Source organism: Ischnura elegans, chromosome 11 (assembly GCF_921293095.1).
Source record: "Ischnura elegans chromosome 11, ioIscEleg1.1, whole genome shotgun sequence".
In the NCBI taxonomy this organism is placed as follows: domain Eukaryota; kingdom Metazoa; phylum Arthropoda; class Insecta; order Odonata; family Coenagrionidae; genus Ischnura; species Ischnura elegans.
The window spans coordinates 23560033-23572252 of NC_060256.1; the positions used below are offsets into that span (position 1 = coordinate 23560033).

At 36.7% G+C, this 12220-nt stretch overlaps 1 protein-coding gene across 5 annotated transcripts in view; it reads right to left on the reverse strand.

The window, feature by feature from the left end:
* LOC124167527 (sodium/hydrogen exchanger 9B2-like) overlaps positions 1-12220 on the reverse strand; it is a 391566-nt gene that overhangs the window by 151702 nt on the left and 227644 nt on the right. Inside the window, exon 1 of one of the 5 annotated variants that reach the window (XM_046545475.1) lies at positions 10526-11724. The exons of the other annotated variants lie outside the window; for them this stretch is intronic. The gene's annotated coding sequence lies outside the window, so the exon portion shown is untranslated. Of the gene's footprint in view, positions 1-10525; positions 11725-12220 lie in introns of those variants that run through there. 5 annotated transcript variants of the gene reach the window in all.

Below are 12220 nucleotides of genomic sequence, written 5' to 3' on the forward strand. Positions count from 1 at the left end.
TGATTTAAATATCATTTTTTGCCAACCTTTTCAAAATTAGATGAATTCCATTTTCACTGCTACATCGAAAGATTCATATAAGGTTACAACACCTACATTACCTCATAGCTAGTTTAACGAACTTGATACAATTTTAAAAGGGATAATCTCCTTAGAAGTTCTTTATGGGTACATAGGATTTCTACTTCATAATTTAAATTGATCCTTCAACACTTATAGAAAATGAAATAAATATAATAATAGAATAAACGATTAAAAAACTCTTTCCTTAGGAGTGCTAAGTAGAAATATTGGAATAGTGTTTGCGACGAAGGAAATGAGAGCAATTATTCGATCGCTAGTAACTAAGCGTTGAGTAAGTTGTAACTAAGTGTTAAGCAAGTAGCTAAGACTTGCAACTTAATTTTGATTTTTTGGTTCTTATTTACGACTCCTTAGTTACTTAGTTTTTGTAATTTGCAGTTACCATGGAAATATAATAATTCATAAATACTCCAAATGTTTTAATTAAATTCTTATACAAATAAATATAAGGTAATAATAATATAAATGTAATTATAGAGCTTAAAAAACTTCAGCTTTCCCGAAATTTCTGCCAAAAATTACTTTTTAATCACCCCAACTGAAGGCCTACACTCGATGTTTTCTATGGATGTATTGAAAAAGAGGTCGAGAAGGAAACTATTGTATTCCTTATTTCGGTTTATATTGTTTAGACAAAACTATTACCGCCTATTACCCAATCAATATAGCTCAATAATATATATTTGTAAATACTGTACATATCGATGGCTAAGTTCTAACAACACGCATCTTAAAAATAGCAACTTTTCTGGAGAGCTAAAAACCGAGTAATATCTTTTACTTGTACGCTGAAATTAAAAACCAAAAGTTCATAAAACTGAAAAAGAAGCATTCATTTGCAAACAAATATTTGGTTTTTGCTTATATTTTATTTTTTAATGTTATTACACTTTGCTTAAGATACCTATCTCAAACCGGCCGAATTTAAGATATGTGCTGTTAGAACTATAGTTAATTATAATTAATAATATAGTTAATTCTGATGCCGTATTGTTTTTACAGCAAAACTATTTGCCTTGTATACTCAACCTTGTGGTTGATGTTTATTGATGATTAACAATGCCCATTATGGGGCATGGTGGTAAGTAATGAGAGAGCTGAGATGGTTCCTAGAGTTACCACTATACATAAGATGCTGTGCTCATGTGTGTGCTGCCTGGGATATTCAGGGTTATTCTGCAGGATTCTGCAATATTTCAGGTGGTGGTAGAGAAGACAATTTTCTCGTCCTTCTTTAGTTATTTGATATCCTTAAAGATCCAGATCGTGTTTCGCGAGCCATCTGTTACGGACGGATCACGAGATAACTCGTTTTTCTACACGCTGCCTTAATAAAGTTTATAAATTTATCGAGGTTATATACCATAAAAATTATTGATTTTAAGTATTCATTAAAAATTATTTATTCATATTGTAACATTAGGTTTTGTCTTAAAACACTAAAAACTTGAAAGACATATTGTAAAAAGTTATTCAGATGTAAACCAAATTAAAGTTACATGCAAAAAAACGCCTGCCTTGAAAGATAACCGGCCACTGGGGTAAGTTCGAAAAAAATATCCGGTCCTTAATGTGTTAAGTAAAACGTCAAAAACTCTTTTGGTGTAAGCTAGAAGTATTTATTCGAATTTATGTTGTACTCAATGCTTATAATCGAAAGAATACCAAGAAAAACTGACTCTGCAATTAATTTTTCAGTATTGTGTGTTTACTAGTTTCGCTATAAAGTCTTTGTACTAATTATTGCAGTATTGTATAATTTAAACATACACATATAGGGCTCATGACACTTGGTTCATTAAAAGAAATTATATGCATCTGAAAGTAATAGAATTTCATGGTGAACTAGCGGAAGCTGCCCTATGAAATTCAACGTGATTAGACTTTGAAATTCGTATTGCTCTCAATATAAGACCTCTACTTACTATCCACCTCAATGCAATCGTGGTAGAAGTTGAGAGGATATAAAAATTTGAACTACATTAGAATGTCGAATAAAATTTAGGTGTCCGCCGCTAGAGATTTGAATGCCTGAGTGCGAACTTCATTTATTATTGTCTTTTATCGTAGGAGGGAAAAACGAAACTGTAGTACCCGTTCGTTTGGAAAGAAATATCTCTTATTTTTATTAGTTATTAGCTTTCCATTTTAATATTTCCACAGATCTTATTTTCTCACGACTTGTTTTGTTGTTACTGAACCATTTTTCCATAAGAATTCCAAAAGGAAAGAGATGTAAAAAATATTCTTATAAGTATCGGCAATGTTCTCTTGAGTACTGATAAGTGACTAGGATACTTATATCTATCCTTGTATGGAAAATATCCTCTAAAAGATAAGCATGATTTTGGCTGAAACTTTGAGCCGACATATTTCCTTAAAATTAGCGATCTAACGCCATGCGAGTCTAAAGTTAGCGACAGAAATTCTAGTCGCCAACGCCACATGACCTAAGGCCTGACTTTGTTTAAGAAGAATCATCTTTAAGGCCTCTGCACATCAACTTAACGCACCGTAACTGGACTTAAAATTACCCAGATCTAAAAGTAATATGTTCGACCATTCATAGCTAAGACCGGACAAGAATCAATTGAGTCGATTTAAGAGAAGATTTCTTTCGTATATCCCTCCGGGTTCCTTAGGTAGATTGCCACCGGCGTATATAGGGAGAAGCCTGCCATCGTTAGCAAGGTAAATCCGTTCTCTAGGTGTTGCCTAATGAAAATTTCGTGTTCGTGTTGAAATTGTTTGGATACAAGCAGATCTTTACTACCTCTATTATAATGCAAACTCAATAGCATTTTGAGCGTTTGATAAATTTGGCATTAGCCCACGTAGTAGCATTCGTCTTCCTATTTGTCATTTCCATTTTGTGGTTGCTCCAAGCTCGAGCATTTTCAGCGTTCTTAAATGCCTCAGATTCCAGAATTATGGAGACGCATACCTTCCGATTGATATGCCTTTTTTGGTAACGAATTAATTGCTTAAAACTTATGATATCACCTTGAAATTATCAGGATACATAGGGTATCTCTAACGAAAGTTAGCAAGTATCTTGAATTTGAAAATTTTGCCTCAGACTCCTCTCAGATGCTAATGGTCTATAGTACGCTAGTAGTAATATAACAGTATGGTATGCTAATAGTTGTTTATATGTTTGAGCCAATGATAATTTTGCCTCCTTTTTGACAGTTTACGGCCTTCTTTGGGGACAGTTTACTCGATTTAAACTGATTCTCTCACCTTGAAATTAGTGTGAAGTATACCGGTTCCTGGTTACTGGTTCAGAGTTATGTTACCCTGGTCCACATTAGACTGCATATCATCTTTAAATATTTTTGCTATTATACCCGCACAAATATATTTTTTTTGGTTACTTGAAAAATAGAAAATGTTGAAGCAGGTCTTCTCTATCTACCTTGAAGATTTTAAGAAGGAAGCGTAACTTTTAAATGAGTAACTTTTCAGCAAAAAAGGCTAAATATGTCGATCGAGAGGGAGGCATGCGTGTTAAAAAGAATATTCTCCTCCTAAGAATCTTCTCCTGAGGAGATACGAAGGAATTTAATTTTATGTTTTTATTATATTTCCACACTTCCGAAAACAGCACTATTCGGCCTTTGCATTGGGTTTTTTGATAATATTAACCCTTAGAGTGCCTACCGATTTTCTAGGTACTATGCCAAAAATGCCGAGGCTTTTTTGCTGATTTTGCAGTAGGTTAGGGAAAAAAATTAGGCCTCAAAAACAAGTAAAGGTTTATGTTCAAAAACCTTAGGAAATCTTTATTATTTGTGGTTTCACCTTTTTATTATATTATTTGGAGAATTTTTGGTGATATGAGTTAATTTTTATAATTTGAAGAAAATAGTTAATGTTAAAATAAAATGAATATTGACAATTGTATGATTAGTTAGTTATCAGCATTTAAGAGTGACATTGCATTGCACTTTTCGCGAGAGATAGGAGGATAGCGATCCCCGTCACTCTAAGGGTTAAACAATCAAATGTGCACAAACACCAATGCCCTGATTAAGGGTAACTTTCCCAGGCGGGCGAAGTTACTAGGAATTGCTGAAGTACTATGATCCTGCAAAACCTTCTGGCTCTTCCGAATATCCTTAGTAGGAGAGACGAAAGAGTCAGAAGGCGCAAGGAGCTTCACGGGGCTGATATTTCCCTCGCAATTTAAGAAAAAAAAATTCTGGTGCGCTTCTTGGAGCCCCACGCGTCGATGCAAATGAGTTGGATGAATGGGCCCAACGGGTCTCAAGAAAGACCTCTGCTCAAGTACACGGCAGGAGTCCAACGATGCGTGCACGCGGAACAACGGATGGACAGCGGTCGGGGTTCCTCTGTGGCAGCAAGGCCGCGGCCAGCGATCGCATCTACACTGGCCACCGTTGGGGGTCGCACAGCGGGGTCCCCGTTCCACTAGGCTGTGAGTTGACAAATGACGCCGGGACCTGATTATTATTAATCCTTTAGGTGGCGGCCGTTGGCCGGGGAGACAGATTTGTAACATATCCCTAACGAGGTTGATGGTTGCTTGATGGAACTTACGGTCTTGGCGCGAGGAACAAATTTCCTAGCGCGTTCTTGAAAAGGATACAAAGCAAAATGAATCTCCGACACTTAAAGGATTTTGAAGTATGCCATAGCTCATGTTTTTCTTACAAATTTTGCAGTAATTTGTACCGTGCAATCGGTGATGAAATGAAAAGGGTAATGAATCTCCGACAATCAAAAGATTTGAAGCATACAATAACTCAACTTTTTCATTTGATTTTGTAATAAATTTAACCATGGAATCGGAAATAAGATAAAAAATATACATGAACCTAAAATTTTTGGAACTTTCAGATGGAGTAAGTGTGTGTGATTAATTATGATGACCTGTATATAATGGTCTTTCTCAAAACTTGCCTTATCGATGTCGTTTAAGCAACACATTTAATATTTGCTATCACTTATGTAGTACTTTCTGGCACAAAATTGTCAGAGTAAGTCATTTGATTTTCAAGGTAATTATTATCATTGAATATTTGTGATTAGTCGTCATATTCCTAGCCGTCATAGATTTAGATTCCTTGTTTTCAATGCGAGGTCGCCGTTGATCTATGACTAAATACTGCATGAGTTGGTGATTTAAAAAAGAACTCTTTGATTTTTTAAAATGATGTACCCTTAAACTAATGATGTCATACACCAATATTCATAGTAATTTAGCATATGAATCAGCTGAATATGTAATGTAATGTACGTTAAAGTTAGTGTAAATTCTTATTCTCTTTAAATTTGTAAAATTTTGATTCATTATTTTTAATTATTCTATTTCCTCGTGTGATTATAATCGCTAAAATATATTTTTCTTTAATACGATAGGTTTTTAATTTTTTTTATCACATCTGCAAATAATTCACTATCTCACATTCAGTGCATTCAAAGTCATGCTCCTTCTTGCATGAGATTTTCCTTCCTGTCCGGCATCAAGATATGTCCCGCTGTGCAATGGCAAGTAGATAATACGTGGAAAAATGGAAAACGACTTAGACTGATTTCATATAAGATGGATTCCTCGTAAATCTTGAATTATGAAATGGCATTAGATCTTATCGATTTTCTGGATGAGTTTGTTTTAGTGCCGTGCAATAGTCTCCTTTATTATGAGGTTTTGATGGCTGTGAACTTGTGCACTTCGTCACCTTGTTCTAATTATATTAGGCCCTCTTACTGTCAGCGACCTACTACGTTTTTCAAAACATAATGTGTTTGTGAAATACTCGACGGCAACGTACTTTACTGGAGGCGTTCGAGGTGTGAAGAAGAATCGAGAAGGTGAAGTGGACGTAGAGGAGGAGGAACGACGAAGTGTTTGACATGGTAGGTGAGGAGAACCAGCTTCTAGATGATATGCGGAGTAGACAGTAAGTTTGTATGGAACGCGTATTGAGCGAGTAGAGGATGTTGAATACAGTGTTAGTGAGTAGAATGTTGGGGACTCGCGGGAGAGTATTGATGAGAATAGGATTTATAGATAGAATGAAAGGAAGTAGTCCTCATTGTGAATTAAAGGGGGTCAATGAAGGGAGGGGAAACTGCTAGGTACGTAATAACTTCTTACAAACTTCATTGAAACCTACCTTAATGGGTAGAATACTTTCATAAAAATAATATATTCATTACAATCAGATTAGGACCTTGGTCGAAGCCTTAATATTGAAAAAGGCACTGTATGTTATAAATGCAGTGTTTCGTAGAGTTTTCATCGATGAATTACGCAACAATCTCTGCAGCTACTTTTCGATCATGACTCTTTCCCTCTTTTCATTGTGCCCCTTTAAAATTTACCCAGAGTAGACCCAGTTTAATATTTTTGTATATCTCATAAATTAAAATAAAACATCTGAAAAAATTGCTTGAAGGTAAAAAATATCAAATTTAAGATACCGGAAAATATTTAAAACAGGCTAGTGAACATATTTTCAAATTTGAAAGATGATAGGGTATGTCTCAATCAGGTAAATCACTATCAAAATGAATAGTTGACTAGGAGGTATGCGTCCTCTAATGGGAAATCGGAGGATGATTAAAAGGGGTTAGAGTTAAAAATATGCCCTTCACCTCAACTGCTGTGAAACTCATTCCTCAGCGCACTATGATGTCTCTTTTGACCAAGATTGCGGGATTGTCGAAATAAATCTCAGAAAATTAATGACTAGTATTCTTCTTGGTTTATTTACCGCGGACACTTTAATGCAGTGGTTACCTCAATTAACGGTAGGAAAATAAACATTATATGAAATATTTGTCGCAAATTTTGAAGCAGGTACGTAATAACAAGCACGTGCAGAGTTAGCGTCGAAACTTTTCTATTCGTATGACTATATTCCATTACAAACCTCTCTTAACAAAATTAATTGTTATCATTATTATTAAACCTAACTGAACACAGATGGTGCCAGCGAGCGGGAGGTAGTATGCCTTTTTATTGGTAGTTATTGTAATTGGGTAGAAATGTTAACGCTATCGCTTCTACAACTCGTATGCGATAGGTGGCGTGTGCCCCCTTAAGACCGCTGGGCAGTGCAGTGCCAGCATGGCTATGCAATGCAAAGGAAGCTCTCCCTCCTCGGGATATATATTGTTATTTGCCCCGGTTTGGCTCGCTGACTCCCAACGCCCATTCGACCCCGGGTTGTAAACATTTCCCCCTCCAATCAGGAAGGCAGTCTCCGCGGCCGGCGACGCTGTTTGACTCGGCGGCATTTTTTTCTTTTTTTCCTTTTATTTGGCGGATGGTGTAGTTGGCGATCCACTCGCCTGGCACGCTTGTCGCTAGTGTGGGTTTTCGTAATCGAGGGGGCGTGAGATGGACTGTTATGGGTGCTTGGACACGGTGGGTGGGGTGGAGTGGGTCGGGCCTCTTCATTGTTGGAATTGGTGTCCTTTCCTGGAATATGGACTGGAAAACGTCGAGGTCACCGCAAATGAACGCTTGCTCGAACATGCGATCGCTACGCCGAGCGCTCTCTTAAACTTTCCGAAAAAAAATAATGGAAAGGTACGCGAACTCTTTTCTATAGCTCAGAAACCCATCGTGCGTGTTGCCAAAATTTGCAGTTGATTTTATTGCGTAGAAATATTAGTTTAACCACTATTTAAAAAATACGTGACGTCTATAAAATAATATAGACAGTTGTATATAAAACTTCTGGAGTGATCACATCATTATTCATATCTTAATCATCAAACACATTGAAGATGTTTTTCATTTTATATTAATATTAATAGATAAAAGACAAAATTATGACCTTGGATAAAATGCTTCAGGGCGCACGCATGAGCTTAACTAGCGGGGGGCATGAGGGGGCCCCTCCCCCCCCCGTACCCAAAAATAAATTTAGTTCAAAGAGCAAACATAAGTATAAGATAGGGAGCTAAAAAGCCAAAATAAAAATCATTATCTTTTTCCAGCAAATAATAATGAAAATGAATAAATTGCTGTCATAATTTTCTTCAAATTTTGGTTTCATTAACTTTTTCTGTGCTGAAATGTTACAACTTGTACTCCCCTCATCCCCCAGTTTTAACCCTTGGTACACCCTTGGGCACACGATTTACCAGTAGGTATATTTTCCTTGAATTGCATATCTTAAAATCTTAGAAGTAAAGGAAAATATTTTTCATGAAGAAGTTTATCCATTTACTCGGGTAAATTACCCTCAGTTACGTCATCTTTGTTGTTATTGATATTATTTTTTTCTGAATTAGCATAACTTTTTCTCTCCACTTTTTCATTGCATTGATTCACTTTCTCTTCAGGTAATAACTCCGTCATAGGATTAAGATAAATGTTTTGGTAAGTTTTTGGAAGTTATCTAAATAGTCTTACACTGATAGACTGACAAAAACCATGTGTTACGTAGCCTGGAAAGCATGAATTTAGGCTAAAAATTTAGCAAGATGAAAACAATTTTTTGTTTGTGATTGACCAAAAAATTGTAGAATGTTGTCATCAAAATTTGCATCATCATCGAAATTCACAAATAATGAATGGTAAAATTATATAGGTAGGTATTATTCAAAAACACCTGGTTGTGTGAACGACGGCTTTTGCCCTGTGATATAATTTTCCTATCCATAAACATTTTATTTTACATATTTGTCCAAGTTTTATTGACGAAAATGAAATTATTTTGAATTAGCATCATAATTCAAACAAACTTTTTGCATATTTTATTTGATGCAGTGTGAAATCAGGGCATCTCAAGCTTCCCGATGATGGTAAGAAGGAAAACTATTTCCTTCTTTTATGGACCTTACCCTTTGCGCAATGTATCCAAAACATTAGAACCAATCTAGGATGCAGAAAGTATTACATATAGTGTTAGTTGTAAGATAAAATAAATAACTTTACGAACAGTATTTTGAGTATTCTCTTCATATAAGTCTGATGGAAAAAATAAAGATACACATTATATCTTAGGACCGATTAATTTTTTAATGCAAATAAAACTTTTGCGTTAGTAACTAAGCTCAACTTAGGAGGTGCTTTTTGAAATGATTATATTCTTACAGTAAATAGGCAATAAAGCATAATTTTATCGTCCAGTCAAGATTCTAACCTCATTGATAGTGTCTCGAGTGATTTTACTTTCTGAATTAATTTTATTGTTGAAAATTAATTGGCAATACTTGGAATATTTTCAATAGTTTTGCAATTGAGATCAAGTGCTATTTTATCATATATTAATAAAAAACTTAGAAATATATGAGTATATATAATGGTTGCATTTCAAGCCTAAGTTTTCCCCTTGGTTACTCAATAAATCTCTTAATGTTATTGTATTCCATCTAATTATTTTTAAATGTGTGAATATGATTGAATAAAGTTAATTTCATCAGGGAACTCTATTCCTGTGTTGCGTGTTTTTGAATAATTGTTTAATGCATGACCTACCTTGGATTTATTGAGGGGAAGATTTTGCTAAGTCCGTGGAGAATACCTTATCGACATTGCGGGTTTGATTTTAATAGTTTTATTTTTCAGAGTAAAATGCTCATAAGGTTAGCCTTTTAGTTTGAGGTTATACCTATAAAATTCTGTTCCAAAAAATAATCGCATTTTGTCATCAAGCTATCCGGAGAAAAATTAGATTTTACACAAATAAAAAGTAGAAAATAAAAATAAAATAAAAAGTAAGAAAAAAATGGCTCAATGAGGATGACTATGGTTTTCATAATATAATGTCTTTGTCATCCGGTTTCTGAATTATTGCATCGAATTGCGATTCCGTATCTAAGGGAACGACCCCATTGGAATATGAACATCTGACTTGTGGGGTGTTAGTACCATTGTTAAAACAATATTTTCAATCAATGGCAAAAACACAAATGGTAATTTCCACTCTATTTAATTTAACACCTAACGACCGACCATAGTTTCAACACTTTGTGTCACTTCTTTTTTCAGTTTTCAAGGAAAATGACACAAAGTGTTGAAACCATAGTCGGTCGTTGAGTGCTAAATAAAATAGTGTGGAAATTACCATTTGTGTTTTAACCATAGATGTAGCAATATCCCACAGAATCAAGCCTGAAACGATTTTATAAATATTTTCAATGCCCAAAACTTAGAGTGCACCTTCTCAACTTATAAATATTCCGCTATATAAAGGCTAGCGGATAGGAGAGAGAAATGGATAGCTGCGCTAAACCAATCTTAGGAATGTTGACTAATGATGATGGCATTATCAAGAATCTAAAGCTTTTTTAAAGGAGTTTTTGGACGATTCTCTTGTAATTACGGTATCGTCTAATCGCCAAAACTCAAGTACAAATATGGTAATATACAATTTCAATCAAGTTAAGGTGTTTAAAGCCGTAATAAATCAAAGTTTCAAATAGAACTGAAAAGATTCATAGATCACATTCATACCTTAGCGCTGTGAGTAATCAAATCAACCTCTGCTGTTAGGAATATCCTCCTTCGATGTTGAAGGCCACTTCACACGATGATGAGGCTGCAAATTCCGAGTAATTTGCTATTCCTCCACCCAGATATATCACTCCCCAGCAATCCAGTAGCGTTCCCACACGGTCACACCATTACGCGAACACACTAGAACGGAATAATCCTGGCGCACAATATCTTTTCGGTGAACGTCTTCCAGCCTTTCTTCAACGCGATGATGCAAGCGAAGAAATTTCCGTCCCAAGTACTTTCTGCAATTGAGGGTACGGTTCGTTTCGGAGGCCGGTACTGAACACGAAGCATCACTTTATATTCTTCTTAACAGTCTCTTTATCGTCGAAGGGAAACGAGTCACGACACTTTAAATCCTTTAAAATCTTCTCCTTCGCGGTCTCCTCGCCCACTCAACCCGGGCGCTTGTTCATGGTAATCGTCCGGTCCATCCGTCAAAAAGTCTTCCGCAGGTAGGCATAAATGTGTGTGTGGGGGGAAGCTTACGAAGACTTTCAGACCTCCGTGAAAGAGCCGTACATTTGGTTCGACTCAAACTCCTCTCCCTGATGTATATCCATGTATTAATCACAACCCTTTCGGAAAGCAGTCAACACCCGACCACACGCAGGCAAAACACGGTCGACCCCTCCTCGGAAACGTCTAAATCACGGTGTTGGAAATAAAAAAATGAGCCGAACAGATCCTCAAACTCATCATACATGGGCGCGTTGCGGCACCGGATAAAAAAAATCGTGACGCTCTTTTTTGGTCGAGGGGGAATATAAAAAGTGATGAGGTTATACGGTGGCACGAGCCATGATCCTCTTTACTGCTCCCAAACAGCAGAAGCCCACACCTCACCAACCTCCCTCGCTACCGTCAACGAAATATATGTGACTCACAACACTCTTCCTCCGTGTTTTGTTTTCTTTTCTTTTTAACGTGAGCGTAAATATTTTTTCCTTCACCTCACGAGCTGTGCGTGGCCGATGTGACTGCCACCTACACCCTCGTGGGGATTAATATTCCTCCGCGGTAGTCAAGCCAACGGGAGGGTCTTCCTGTTGATGATTCGGCGATTGGCTTGGTGACGTTTCCCTGCTAGCCGGCGGATCTTCTTTGGGAATAGACGGGAGAGTGGAACCCCGTGACCCCCCGAAGGCGACGGAGAACGTGGAACTACCACACGATCCGCGGTTTTTCCACCTCTTCCCCCGCCCTCTAGAACACTCCCCCCACCTCTCCCTCTTACATCCCATCCCACTCCTACTCTTATCCCCCTCCCTATTGCTGGCCTCGGTGACGGCGGGGTAGAGTCCTCGCACTCCTATCCAGAGGTTGCGGGTTCGTACCCCGTCTCGGTAGATTTTCTCCCATTCAGGTAGTATTCTCCCTGTAGGTATCCTCAGGTTTATCACGCCCATTTCATTGTATGGGCGTTTTCCTGCAGAGGTTTTCGTTGAAGGATATTACTTCCTTATCCTCATATTTTTTTCCCAAAAACAAAAATAATTTTTGCACATAATTTCCTCATACACAAGTGAAATGTTAATCTTTCATCCTTAATATCATGTTTATCCGGTTATAAATTTCAGTAATCCTGAATTTTTTACTGTAAATGTTTATTTACGTTTCTATATATTTGTATGCAATGACGCTACCGAA